General features: G+C 37.2%; 1 protein-coding gene across 4 annotated transcripts in view; it reads left to right on the forward strand.

Annotated features, from left to right (window-relative positions):
- LOC139958504 (adenylate cyclase type 5-like) overlaps positions 1-14,872 on the forward strand; it is a 151,697-nt gene that overhangs the window by 7,374 nt on the left and 129,451 nt on the right. The gene's annotated exons all lie outside the window — the stretch shown is intronic.

A 14,872-nucleotide genomic window follows, 5' to 3' on the forward strand; every position in this document is an offset into this window, starting at 1 on the left:
GTAACATTATGTATACATGAAGGCCACTGTCATTCAAAGTCACGTATACAAACAACAATTTAAGGTAGATTCATTCTGTAGGTAAGGAATAGCAATGGTTGGTTAATGAGAAGGGGATAGAAATTGATTGGAATGTACATGGATTGAGGGATTTTCCATTTTGATTCGCAGACTTTTATTGTTTACATTAATCAAGACACTGCATTGTGTTGGTAAAATGCAGTTTCATAATGACTAATAAAGACTTATAAAGACAGACAGGGAGAGATACTTTACCAAAGCTGTGAAAGTCAATATTATAAACAAAACCAAAACCATATAAAAAGACAGAGAGTAAAAACGAAAGAAAAAAGTAAACTCCCAAAACGTATAGAAGTCTATGTTTTTGAAATCTGAGATTGGGTTTATGCCCAAACAAGAAACATCTAAAGTAGTTATTTTCAAACGTTTTCACTTAACACTTCAAAAGTTTGTGATGTTTGGTCATAACATTGTGTCCAATATTCTGGTTTTCTGCAAGTGAACCAGACCTATAAAGGTGGGTTTCTTCAGTTAAGCAAATATAATTTATTTTACTATTATGCCTAAAGAAGCTGCCTACCATTGATACTGAAAAATCACAAAATGCTTAACAAACAAAAGAAGAGATACATTAAGGATCAAGTTAAATCTTTTATGGAAAAAAAAATGGTTCTGCTTGGAGAGGTAATGGTGGGATATATACAATGATAAACTATCTACAGTATATATTATTGTTTCAACCCTGCAAATGAACAACAATTTGCAAAGCCAGGGTGGACTTGACATTTCAGAAAATGTCAAATGTCACCCATTAGGTTACTTTCATTCTATGCATTATGAACTCTCATGAGAGATAGTGACATGGTTTAAATGATCAGAGAGCCATCATTGTGTTATTGTTATTAGATTTTCAACTTTCAGAAGGGACCCAAAACAAAGCATATAACCTACTTTAGAATATTACTAGTATGGTTGGTTCAAAAGTAGATCTTGCCTTTTATACTAAATTGTACAACCATCTTCAATCCCAATTTGATCTGAATTATCAAAGCAAGAGTGTCTGTTTTCCAACAAGAACAAAAATAGAGTGGCATTTGGTAAAAAATATTTGTGAAATCTTTCTTTAAAATTTAAGGTAGTATAATCTGCTAAGTTACTGTCATCAAAGTTTCTCGGTCAAAAGTGGTTTGACAAAAGTCTGTAAAATTCTTTGTCAAACAATCATAATTTTCAAAAATATTGTATCCCCTTACGGTATCCTCCACCTACTAAATGAGTTGAAACATGTTCAGTTTCCTAAACTTCCTGCGCCTTACAGGTTATAGAAAGGAGGTTTAGTTGTTATGTGACCTCTGACATTTCATTCTAATGACTACTGTTGGAATTTTCAGAAAAATTACACCCAATCTTAATCTCTCAGATTTCTTCTCCTCACGACCAATCAACCTCAAAATTGTTTGTCTTTGTTACCAAAGAAAATGTCTTACTCTGACGGTAATCCCTGCTGTCATTACACACAATTTGTGTCCTGTGATGTCAACATCAGCAATTGATAATTTTATGTATTATCATGTTTTTCTTTCCAGCATTTAATGGTTTCATCATTTCTACAGTTAATACAGTCTACCAGGCAAATCAGAAACATCAAAATGGATGCCTCCATCTTAGTGATGATTTCAAATTTCTTTAAGAGATAATGATACTGTAGATTCATATCTTGCCTTATTCTTTTAACAGTCTTTTTGATCTAACTCTACTCATTAACCTGTCTGTATTCTGTGTGTGTATTTGTCCCTTCTGTAACTGTAACTTGTCATTCAGCCTCTGAAGAAGATCCTGCTAGGATCCAAATGTCAGGCCCTCTTACATTTTACACAAATAGAAAAAGGAAATTGCAAAAGTTGTAAATTAATATAATTTTGCTCAATTTATCTAAAACATGGCACATCTTTTTTTTTTTATCATTTTAATCCTTACTGGTTTACTGTAGTCCAGCATCATGATCAGTTGATATGTATTGTAGACTACTGTACCCCACCTATATTTTTTAAGTGTCATATCATCGCATACAGTTGTACAGTGTGATACACACACGACTAGAGTTTCTTTGAATACTCTATATCAGCCAAAAACATCAAAGCTTGAAATCTGTAACCTTGCCAATGTTTTTACTTTACAAAGAAGATTTATCTCATCTGTTCTTAAAAACAGTCTTCAGTGGTTAAGAGCACTCTATATGCATAATCATATTGATCTTTTGTCTTAACAAGTCACATGTGTATATAAGGGGTTTAATGGCCATGATGAAAATCTGGCCAAGGACATAAGTGATATATTTTATGATGAAGATTATGATGCTGTTGTTGAAGAATGATGGCTTTTTTTTTGAATTAGAGATAGATAGCCTTCAGGTGTTTAACACTGATCATGAGCTAAACTAGTATTCAGAGAAAATATCTATTGCAAATCTACTGACATATTCAGCAAATTATACTTTTCTTCTTTGCTCTCAAACTTGACAAATTTGACTGTACTTGATGGAGTCCCTTCGCTTCTGCCAGTTAAACGGAAAGCGGTCAGACCCCTGCCGTACACTCTTCCTTCAGAAGGAGATATTAAAGGGGCATCATTAGTGGTGGAGGTATTAAAGGGGCATCATTAGTGGTAAAGATATTAAAGGGACATCATTAGTGGTGGAGATATTAAAGGAGCATCATTAGTGGTGGAGATATTAAAGGGGCATAATTAGTGGTGGAAATATTAAAGGGGCCTCATTAGTGGTGGAGATATTAAAGAGGCATCATTAGTGGTGGAGATATTAAGGAGGCATCATTAGTGGTGGAGATATTAAAGGGACATCATTAGTGGTGGAGATATTAAAGAGGCATCATTAGTGGTGGAGATATTAAAGGGACATCATTAGTGGTGGAGATATTAAAGGGACATCATTAGTGGTGGAAATATTAAAGGGGCATCATTAGTGGTGGAGATATTAAAGAGGCATCATTAGTGGTGGAGATATTAAAGGGGCATAATTAGTGGTGGAGATATTAAAGGGACATCATTAGTGGTGGAGATATTAAAGGGACATCATTAGTGGTGGAGATATTAAAGGGACATCATTAGTGGTGGAGATATTAAAGAGGCATCATTAGTGGTGGAGATATTAAAGGGACATCATTAGTGGTGGAGATATTAAAGAGGCATCATTAGTGGTGGAGATATTAAAGGGACATCATTAGTGGTGGAGATATTAAAGAGGCATCAGTAGTGGTGGAGATATTAAAGGGACATCATTAGTGGTGGAAATATTAAAGGGGCATTATTAGTGGTGGAGATATTAAAGAGGCATCATTATTGGTGGAGATATTAAAGGGACATCATTAGTGGTGGAAATATTAAAGGGGCATCATTAGTGGTGGAGATATTAAAGAGGCATTAGTGGTGGAGATATTAAAGGGACATCATTAGTGGTGGAGATATTAAAGGGACATCATTAGTGGTGGAGATATTAAAGGGACATCATTAGTGGTGGAGATATTAAAGGGACATCATTAGTGGTGGAGATATTAAAGAGGCATCATTAGTGGTGGAGATATTAAAGGGACATCATTAGTGGTGGAAATATTAAAGGGGCATCATTAGTGGTGGAGATATTAAAGAGGCATCAATAGTGGTGGAGATATTAAAGGGACATCATTAGTGGTGGAGATATTAAAGGGGCATCATTAGTGGTGGAGATATTAAAGGGGCATCATTAGTGGTGGAGATATTAAAGGGACATCATTAGTGGAGGAGCATCATTAAAGGAGCATCATTAGTGGTGGAGATATTAAAGGGGCATAATTAGTGGTGGAAATATTAAAGGGGCCTCATTAGTGGTGGAGATATTAAAGAGGCATCATTAGTGGTGGAGATATTAAAGGGACATCATTAGTGGTGGAGATATTAAAGGGACATCATTAGTGGTGGAAATATTAAAGGGGCATCATTAGTGGTGGAGATATTAAAGAGGCATCATTAGTGGTGGAGATATTAAAGGGGCATAATTAGTGGTGGAGATATTAAAGGGACATCATTAGTGGTGGAGATATTAAAGGGACATCATTAGTGGTGGAGATATTAAAGGGACATCATTAGTGGTGGAGATATTAAAGAGGCATCATTAGTGGTGGAGATATTAAAGGGACATCATTAGTGGAGGAGCATCATTAAAGGAGCATCATTAGTGGTGGAGATATTAAAGAGGCATCATTAGTGGTGGAGATATTAAAGGGACATCATTAGTGGTGGAAATATTAAAGGGGCATCATTAGTGGTGGAGATATTAAAGGGACATCATTAGTGGTGGAGATATTAAAGGGACATCATTAGTGGAGGAGCATCATTAAAGGAGCATCATTAGTGGTGGAGATATTAAAGAGGCATCATTAGTGGTGGAGATATTAAAGGGGCATCATTAGTGGTGGAGATATTAAAGGGACATCATTAGTGGTGGAAATATTAAAGGGGCATCATTAGTGGTGGAGATATTAAAGAGGCATCATTATTGGTGGAGATATTAAAGGGACATCATTAGTGGTGGAAATATTAAAGGGGCATCATTAGTGGTGTAGATATTAAAGAGGCATTAGTGGTGGAGATATTAAAGAGGCATCAATAGTGGTGGAGATATTAAAGGGACATCATTAGTGGTGGAGATATTAAAGGGACATCATTAGTGGTGGAGATATTAAAGAGGCATCATTAGTGGTGGAGATATTAAAGGGGCATCATTAGTGGTGGAGATATTAAAGGGACATCATTAGTGGTGGAAATATTAAAGGGGCATCATTAGTGGTGGAGATATTAAAGGGACATCATTAGTGGTGGAGATATTAAAGGGACATCATTAGTGGAGGAGCATCATTAAAGGAGCATCATTAGTGGTGGAGATATTAAAGAGGCATCATTAGTGGTGGAGATATTAAAGGGGCATCATTAGTGGTGGAGATATTAAAGGGACATCATTAGTGGTGGAGATATTAAAGGGACATCATTAGTGGTGGAGATATTAAAGGGACATCATTAGTGGTGGAGATATTAAAGAGGCATCATTAGTGGTGGAGATATTAAAGGGGCATCATTAGTGGTGGAGATATTAAAGAGGCATCATTAGTGGTGGAGATATTAAAGAGGCATCATTAGTGGTGGAGATATTAAAGGGGCATCATTAGTGGTGGAGATATGAAAGGGGCATTATAGTGGTCCCAAATATGCTAGAAAGTCAAATTAATGGTCACTCAACTCAAGCATTTACTACCACCCTCAAGAGTATTTTTCCTCATTTAAACATTTAATTGTCTAAATTAACACTCCTGAATGTCTGTTAGCAACTTGGAGATATAGAAACCACCCAGATAGTACTTCTAGCAATATTTAATAGCTTTCTAAAATCTGAGGCCAATACTGATGGTCTTTAAGTGGGATCATCCAAGATCATCATCACATGTAGAAGGTATCCAATGATCTCTTTAGGCTTTAGAATCCTTTCCATTCCATGCTTTAGCCTCTGAAGAAGATCCTGCAAGGATCGAAACGTTGGGCCAACCTACTTTTACACATTCTCTTACACATGCTCTCTAGATAGTGGGTAAGTTTACTAACAATTTTAATTTTAGTTTGATTTTTTTTATATTGTGTACCTTTAAATGAACCTATACTGTTGATGGCATGCTGTTATGTGATAGATTAAAAGTTCAGTGGTTTGTAGTATTCAACAACTTATCCAGACATTCATTCCCAAGAGATTATGAAAGCGTAATTATACAGAACGGTTTTCGTCATTTAGGGCTTAGCAATCGTGTAGAAATTAATCCTTTCTTCAATGTTATCGTATTCCTAAGTATTAACATTTAGAATCCTGCAGAAATCAAATCGATGTCTGTTCTTAGGTTTTCGTGCACCTTCTTTAGTGGATCTCCTGGATCCAGAATTTACTAAAACAGAAAAGGTTTTTCTTATTCTTGTATGGATAATATTCCTCAGAATTAGATATATACAGTAGAGCAGGTAAAGTTTCTTGTTATAGCCTCACCCATAGTTTCATATTTTAGTCAGTTTTAATATTATTGTAGAACTGTCCAAAAGTCAATCTCTCTGATCTAGATGTACAAAACATAGTGACGTAGTATAGTACAGTACCTTTATGATGTCAATTCATGCAGTTTAATATGAGTCTGTCTTGTGTGAATACATATCATTGTTGCATTGTTTAGTACGTTCAATCATACTTTACACACAAATGGTTGTGTTTCAGCTAGACATTTGATTAAAAAATCTACCCTGATTGACATTATGCCAGAAATAGCTTTCACGTTACTTATCCTTGCTTATGTGGAAAGAAAAACCAAATTAGCTTCAATTTTCTACATACATAGATAGATAGTCCATATTTCTAATATCATAATGATCATCAGTATACTTGATCAAATTTACCCTTTGAGCAAAAACAATCATATTGAGTTAAGGATCATCAAGTTTTCTCTTTCTAAGTGTAATCTGAAGTTAAAGTGAAAGTGTACACTAAACACACACAGGAAGATTCTTGCAGTAGTTTAGGTCTCATACTGAACACGTCAAAATGACAAAGTTCAATTTCAATGAGGTGGATTGATGTTGAGTGAAGCATCAGATAATTGATACAAAGTCTATAAAGAGTGCTATTGATTGTACTCTTGTAGTGATTGCGTGTATACAGCAAGCAGAGAAACTAGGACTATCATTCGCTTGTTGGATATAGTTGCTGTGTGTCTTCCTTAGTCTGGCAGTATGGGACTGGTTTAATCTTAAAAGGAAATAGTCTGGTGGCAGACCATTTAACATTTATCTTAAAGAAAACATAATCCACATTGTTCATTGAAAACCCTATCTTAAATTTCTTGTCCCTCTCTTGGGGTATGGAACCCTCCCTTACTCTAGAATGCGGCCCACAGTAAGAGGGTCTGTGATGTCATTATGGGATATGTGCTTCAAAAGTTTTGCTTTCCTTTTACAAGAGGACAATCCACAGAGTTGCATATTATTTCATCGCCAGCAAACACTACTGATTTTGAGTGAACAAATTTAACTGGATCCATGTCATCTCAATGTTTCCCCTGGAGTAAAAAAAAAAAAAAAATATGAGGAGATTATAATCATCTTGTAGCTTTATCCTTGGAATGCCATACATGAGGAATATTTGCTGTCAATGTTTTCTCTGTGTTAACATTTTCATCAAAAGTTCAATTTTGGTGGTAGAAATATTATATTCTTCTGGGAGAAATTGTTTCTGTCTACTACTCAATTATTGCTTTTACTTATTCTAACTGGGGAGGGAGGGGGGAGTGAGGGAGGGGAGGGGAAGGGGTGGTTCTGTTGGTTTTTTTTGTTCTCTTTTCTAATTGTAAGTTCTGTATTTTTTCAGGGAGTGTCACTACCTGACAAGCCCTATAGGGTTTTTTATTACACTTCCTTTCACATTTCTTTCACATTTCTTATCTCCTTCTATGTTATATGTCATACTTATGTTCTGATAAAACAAAATGAATGAAATGAAATGATTTCAAAGATTATAAAGAAAGCAAAACTAGATTCTGCCCAACTTTCTGCCCAACTAGTTTCGGCCCAATCGCCACAATGACATTCACTCTACTCAACATCAACCTCAGTGACCAGAATATCAGGGCTTTAAAGTAGCTTTTTGTGTTTTCGAAGTAATATCATTCTATACACATTTATAATTAGCCTAAAGTACATTTGTATGTGGCAACAGACACTTGTTCAAAACAACTGACAAACAAAACATTAATTGATACAGTTCGATCTACAGTACAGGTCTTTAGTCTTACATGTCTTAATGCCTGGGATGGTCCTTCTTTAATTTGAGAAATTTGACAAGCATTGTATGACAGGTAGTGTGATACCTTGGGGCTGTTATATCTTATTCCTTGAATTAATGAACCATTTGTAATGTTACAGCAATATTTAGAACCTATGACCTTACTGTTATGTATACATAATTAGTTATCTGATATGGATGGATAATAATGTACACACTATAGAGGAAACCCAAAGGCTTTTAAAATTCTGCTAAAAGTGAGACAATCTCATACTCTGATCTTGCCAAACAATTACACCAAATTTGAAAAACAAGTATATATATATGTATATTTACTTCGCTCCTCGCTTACCTGTCTCCTCACAACCTTAGCACCTCATTCTACCGTGTCAAGTATGCCCTGGTTACCTTTTAACACTGAGCACCCTCAACGACCAGCTCCTCCGGTCGTTGCCCTTCCTTCTCATTCTACCATCCAAAGTGTCTACATATATGCGTTTTCATAGTGGATAGTGAATCTTACGGAAATTTGCTCGGATACATTGGATTTTTACCTTTTTGAAAAACAAGTATATACATGTCATTGGAATGAAATCTGCTGTCAGGTGATGTTACTTAACAAGGACGCTGTTTGTTTTATGGAGTTAATGAGCAGTGGCTTGTACAGCATCATGGACAATCTACTCAACTTGTTTGGCTTCTTTTAACTTGGTTTATAAAATACAAAATACAAAATATAAATGCTTTAGGCATATTCACTTAGGTAGGTACAATGTCAGTTATCTTGCATGGTTGGTCAACTTAAATAGCATACACCATGTTTGTGAAATCAATGTCTGTTCTGCTCTAATTGGTCTCATGTTTACTTTGGCCCCTTTCGTGTTTGGATGCTGCATTGGTGAGATGATGGACTGCAATTAGGTTATAAATCTGTAGTTCAAACATTATTGAGATCCAGTTCTTTACAACTTCAACGCATCCACATCTGTGAATTTCTCTGATAGTTTCGTGGAATAATGGAATAATGGGCAGGGTGTAAAAGCTACGAGACCTAATTTACAGATTGGTCAAGCATTGATGCCTGATGGTATACTGTATAATATTGCACAATGAACATACTAAGTTGGTAATTTATGGTAATCGTACAGGACGTTGTTAATGGAGGGGAAATACAAGCTGAAACACCTACTCTCTTTGGTCTTCAGAGCTTCCACGGAGGTATTTCCAAGATTCTGATGGGTAAATTCTAATATCTGTCTGCTTTTTATGAACTTTGTGATTGGAGGAACTTTGTTAATTTGCCAGTTTTAGAAAGTTTACAGATAAGCTTACAAGTTTTACAGCCTTTATATAGGAAACCTGAAAATGATAAAGTATATATACACATCAACCCTGGCTTACATGGCTCTACACAGCCAATGTGGAGCACTATAGGCGTGCTCCCATTGATTCGGTGTTACTCGGAGGTAAAAACAGATGCTCTTCGCCCCAGACCACAAACAGACACTGTTATTGCGATCTGTGGTCCCGATGCGCTTATTTAAACACGAGTAAGCAGGGACTTTAGGGAAAGTAGTAAGCCAAGGTCACATCAAGCTGGTGGAACGCTACGGCAATGATTGAATTGTTAGGAACATGATTTGAACAAAACAGAGGCCCCTATAAATTTTTATTAAGTTACCTTCACAGATAGTGGTACAGCCATTCAGAGGTTAGGGGAAAATGACCTGTCAGTGGCACATTGATATACCATATGACATTGTGTTGCTGTACTATTCATTTTGCTCTGAGTTTTGTTCCTTTCTACCCCTCAGGTATGTTCTTTTTACTTTATTGTACTTATTACTCTTATCTTTAATAGTTAAAGGATCTAACTGATGTATTCTTATTAGTATTCATGGTAACATTCAATAGGAATGTCAAGATATTGAAGTGCACCTTTTTATCAATGCTAGTAGTTTTATATGTTCTTAATATAGCCTTAAGCTGTATGTTACCTGTATGGTACATTGTTATTTGATATGGTGAAGCCACTGCAGCTACGCCCAGGAACGAGGTGGTTCCATGGTGTCAAATTACTTAGCAGGTATAACCTGTGCTGCATAGGCTAATTAGGTGGATTGTTCTATTGGAAGAGGGGTTGATTAAAGTAGCTACACAGTAAGCTGCATAGGGTAGACCCCCTACAGAGGTCTGGGTGCACAGGATTGGTGGAATTGTTTAGGTTACCATGGCAATCCTATACCAGGTAGAGATATTGTTCTTATTAGCTGTATACTGCCTGTGCAGTGGTAGTGTGTGGGTACAACTATATCGAAACCTTTTTGTTTTAATAATAAGTCGTGAGCTAGCTCCCTAGTTCATGCAGGGAAATGTTGCTAGTCTAGGGGTGCACAGAGGATTAAGATGTAGAATAAATATTAGCACTTCTGTGTGCAGCTGTGTGGGTCATGTCAGTTAGTTTGGTGGATATGTTTGTTGGTCTATGCGTGAGTGTGTGTTATCTGTAGATTGATTAGGTTTATCTGTTATCAATAAATGCATGATGTTGCACTGAGGTTGATATGATATAACAGAGAGCTGTAAAGGACAATTATGTTCTAGATAATAGATTGAAGGGTTGTAAATAAACATTGATATACCATATGACATTGTGTTGCTGTACTATTCATTTTGCTCTGAGTTTTGTTCCTTTCTACCCCTCAGGTGGCCTATATATTGGCTCATACCTAGGTCACCCGAATCCCCGGGGTAACAATTTGGAGGCACCACCCGGATAAAAACTCATGGCATACTGAGGAGCAGGATTAAGGTTGCTCACCCAGAAAGATGGCGACGGTTGACGAGCTTCTTTGCGAGATCCAGACTAAGCTGCATCTTTGCACGGTAGACCAGCTGGAGAGTGTGGGTCTGGGAATCGCCCTTCCCGAGACTGACCGCATCAAGGCAAAGACGAAGGGTCGAACCGGTCTTCTGGGATTAATCAACCGTTACCTGAGCAGTGAGGAGCTGGAGGAGTCGGATGACCAGGGCCTTGGAAAGTTGAAGGAGTTGAGAGAAGTCTTGCTAGGGGAGATACCAGAGAAAGTTGATGACAAGTCTAGCCAAAAGGTGGGTACACCTGAGTCCCCATCCGACCCGACAAGTACCAAAGTGTCACAACACCACAGAGAGTACATCCGCCGCGACTTTAAGATCTCCGGGCAGATTGCTGGAAGTCAGCAGAAGGATGGGCTGGGTTTCACCAGTCTTATCCACCAGATAGAAGCTGGACTTCGGAAGGGATACCCAGAGGAAGAAGTGGTTGAGGCAGTTATTAGAGCTACCAACCCAGGCCTGAATCTCCGTGGATATCTGGAAAGCAAGACGGATATAACCTTACCCTCAGACACAAACTAGACCTTGGTTCCAGCCATGTCCTCCCATGTACGACAACCGACTACAAACGCCAGTGTTTTACCCACAGTTCCAACAACATACTCCTGACTGGACTTTGTACAGACCGACGAATGTTGAAAGAAGTTGATAATGGGTAGTTAGTTGTTGTGACTAGACTATATAATAGGTCATGACAGATTATCATATTTTGTTTTTTGGTATCATCTTGATGATGGTTATTAGCTAGAGATGAGACATCAGTCTCAAATTTATGCAAGTAGTGGTCAGTTGCATGTATAGTAAGTAACTAGTGAGTAGGACCATAAGACCAAAAGGGGCTACCGTCGTGTGCTTTTAGATCAAGTGATCTGTCTGAATAACTCAGTTCTTGGGAGTGCGCATCACCTTGAACTTAAGTGATTTTCTGGTACTTTGTTATTGTTCCACTAAACTAACATGTGGGGTTCTGCCCTTAAAAGTACAATGTAAGAGCACATGTAGAGTTCTATTTTATATGTTAAGCAGGTTTAAATGTATTGGTTATATGATAGTTGACGTATGACATTCATTATGTATGAAATGCGAGTCAGGGACGACTTCTTTTGAGAGGGGGAGAGTGTTAGGAACATGATTTGAACAAAACAGAGGCCCCTATAAATTTTTATTAAGTTACCTTCACAGATAGTGGTACAGCCATTCAGAGGTTAGGGGAAAATGACCTGTCAGTGGCACATTGATATACCATATGACATTGTGTTGCTGTACTATTCATTTTGCTCTGAGTTTTGTTCCTTTCTACCCCTCAGGTATGTTCTTTTTACTTTATTGTACTTATTACTCTTATCTTTAATAGTTAAAGGATCTAACTGATGTATTCTTATTAGTATTCATGGTAACATTCAATAGGAATGTCAAGATATTGAAGTGCACCTTTTTATCAATGCTAGTAGTTTTATATGTTCTTAATATAGCCTTAAGCTGTATGTTACCTGTATGGTACATTGTTATTTGATATGGTGAAGCCACTGCAGCTACGCCCAGGAACGAGGTGGTTCCATGGTGTCAAATTACTTAGCAGGTATAACCTGTGCTGCATAGGCTAATTAGGTGGATTGTTCTATTGGAAGAGGGGTTGATTAAAGTAGCTACACAGTAAGCTGCATAGGGTAGACCCCCTACAGAGGTCTGGGTGCACAGGATTGGTGGAATTGTTTAGGTTACCATGGCAATCCTATACCAGGTAGAGATATTGTTCTTATTAGCTGTATACTGCCTGTGCAGTGGTAGTGTGTGGGTACAACTATATCGAAACCTTTTTGTTTTAATAATAAGTCGTGAGCTAGCTCCCTAGTTCATGCAGGGAAATGTTGCTAGTCTAGGGGTGCACAGAGGATTAAGATGTAGAATAAATATTAGCACTTCTGTGTGCAGCTGTGTGGGTCATGTCAGTTAGTTTGGTGGATATGTTTGTTGGTCTATGCGTGAGTGTGTGTTATCTGTAGATTGATTAGGTTTATCTGTTATCAATAAATGCATGATGTTGCACTGAGGTTGATATGATATAACAGAGAGCTGTAAAGGACAATTATGTTCTAGATAATAGATTGAAGGGTTGTAAATAAACATTGATATACCATATGACATTGTGTTGCTGTACTATTCATTTTGCTCTGAGTTTTGTTCCTTTCTACCCCTCAGGTGGCCTATATATTGGCTCATACCTAGGTCACCCGAATCCCCGGGGTAACAGAATGATTCAGTCCAAGTTCAATCCACCTCTGGAGGAAGATTAAAAGATCCGATCCTGAACCGTGTCCCCAAGTTAAAAATCGTGAGGCTCACCCGAGCTCAACTCGGAGCACAGGGTAGACGCGGGTATTTGTGAGTTCATAAGAACGAATGATTCTCATAGTTCAAAGTTACTTGAACAGTGTTTGGCTGAATGAAAAACATTTGTTGTTGATTTGTTGACAAGACCAGTTGCTGCAAATGATTGCACCTCTTTCATTAATTCTGCGATCGTGACAGTCGGGGACTTTATCTCATTTACTCCTGCCAGGTACAGTACAGTAGCTGTATTACAATTTATTCCCTTTTCCATTTCTTGCATGTTACAGGTCATTCATACAGTATAGTAACCTAAGAAGGTAATCACAAATATTGGAATTCATTCCATTGGTCATTGAAGTCAAAAAGTTTGTTCAACCTTGTATATTAAGCAATTTCAACAGTGGACATAATTGATCACCTTGAGGTTCATGCTAAAAACCCTTCACATTAATCCAAAAATGTTCCAAAAACAAGGCAACCACATTCTATTTTTTAGGGAGAATATATCGTAAAACCAGATGGGAATGAACTTTTTCGACCTTGAATGACATTCAGACCAACTATGCTATGTAAAAAAATTTAAATTCTTTCGTTCTTACATTTGTTTCACTGACAGCCCATGGTCTTAATTACTAGTGTGCTAATAGTCATGCTATTCAGCTTAAAAAGATGGATTCTTCAATCAATGGAATTGAAATTTATTCTGAAAGGTATAAGTACTGACTGTACTCTGTACATTCTTATCTTGACAGTTGCACTCTACAGTATTGTCCATCCTTACAGACCTAAGCACAGCAAAATGAAAATAATGTGAATATTCAAGAATAAACATGATCCATGTCTGTCTGTGTTTAACATACAGAGAACAGACACACACAGTTCTTTCATCATTGTTTAATTCTGTTCAAGTTTAATAAATATCTGCATTTGTTGTATCTGATGTAATTTATGGTATACCGTCTGATGTGCTCAATTGCTCATCTTTCAAATGTTGTTAGATCGAGTAAAGCATCATCCTTTCTGGGGTTTATTTGTTTACTCTATTTAGTAACGGTTTGACGTGAGCATCAATTGTTACCTAAGATATTGCATTACGACTGTGAGATATTACAAGGTTTGCAGAAATTGATGCTCAACGCCTGTCACTTCTCACATAGTGGAGAGGAACTGTAAGAGTTGCTTGGTAACCAAATTTTTCATAGCACTAGCAATTTATGGAATTCATTACTTTGGTCCCCAATTTCACTTAGAAATTCACTTCATGTAATTGTACACCTGCACTATTGTATTTGCATAGAAATCTACACTGTCAAGCTGCAGAATAGTATTCATGAACAACAGAGCGTACACAAAAAGCAGCTGCATGAGGGAAAGAACAAACTGATGAAAATGCTGAACAGGAGAGGCGAGAAGGTGGTTAGGTGAAGGGAAGGGGGAGGGAAGGGGTGAGTGACTGAGGGTTCTTCTAGCATTGGTCACTTACAAGAAATGTGGATTTATCTCATTTGATGATTTCTGATCCAGTCAAAGGAAAAAACTGCATGGCACCAAAAACTTTTCAGTTTTGGAGTTGTTTTCTACTAAATGAGTGAGAAGACAAGTATCACTGTCAGGCATAGAATTTAAGCCACTTGCTATAAAAACATTTTCCCTAGTTTAAAAAATATTCATATTGCAGTGTCCACTGTGGTGTCACCAGAAATTCCAAAGTGGGGAGAGAGAAAGTTGGAGACCAGCAAGCAGGTTGTTTTTGGGCAGCGCAAAAAAAGCCCCTGTAAAAAGTGC

The sequence above is a fragment of the Apostichopus japonicus genome, chromosome 18, assembly GCF_037975245.1.
Source record: "Apostichopus japonicus isolate 1M-3 chromosome 18, ASM3797524v1, whole genome shotgun sequence".
Classification (NCBI taxonomy): Eukaryota; Metazoa; Echinodermata; class Holothuroidea; order Aspidochirotida; family Stichopodidae; genus Apostichopus; species Apostichopus japonicus.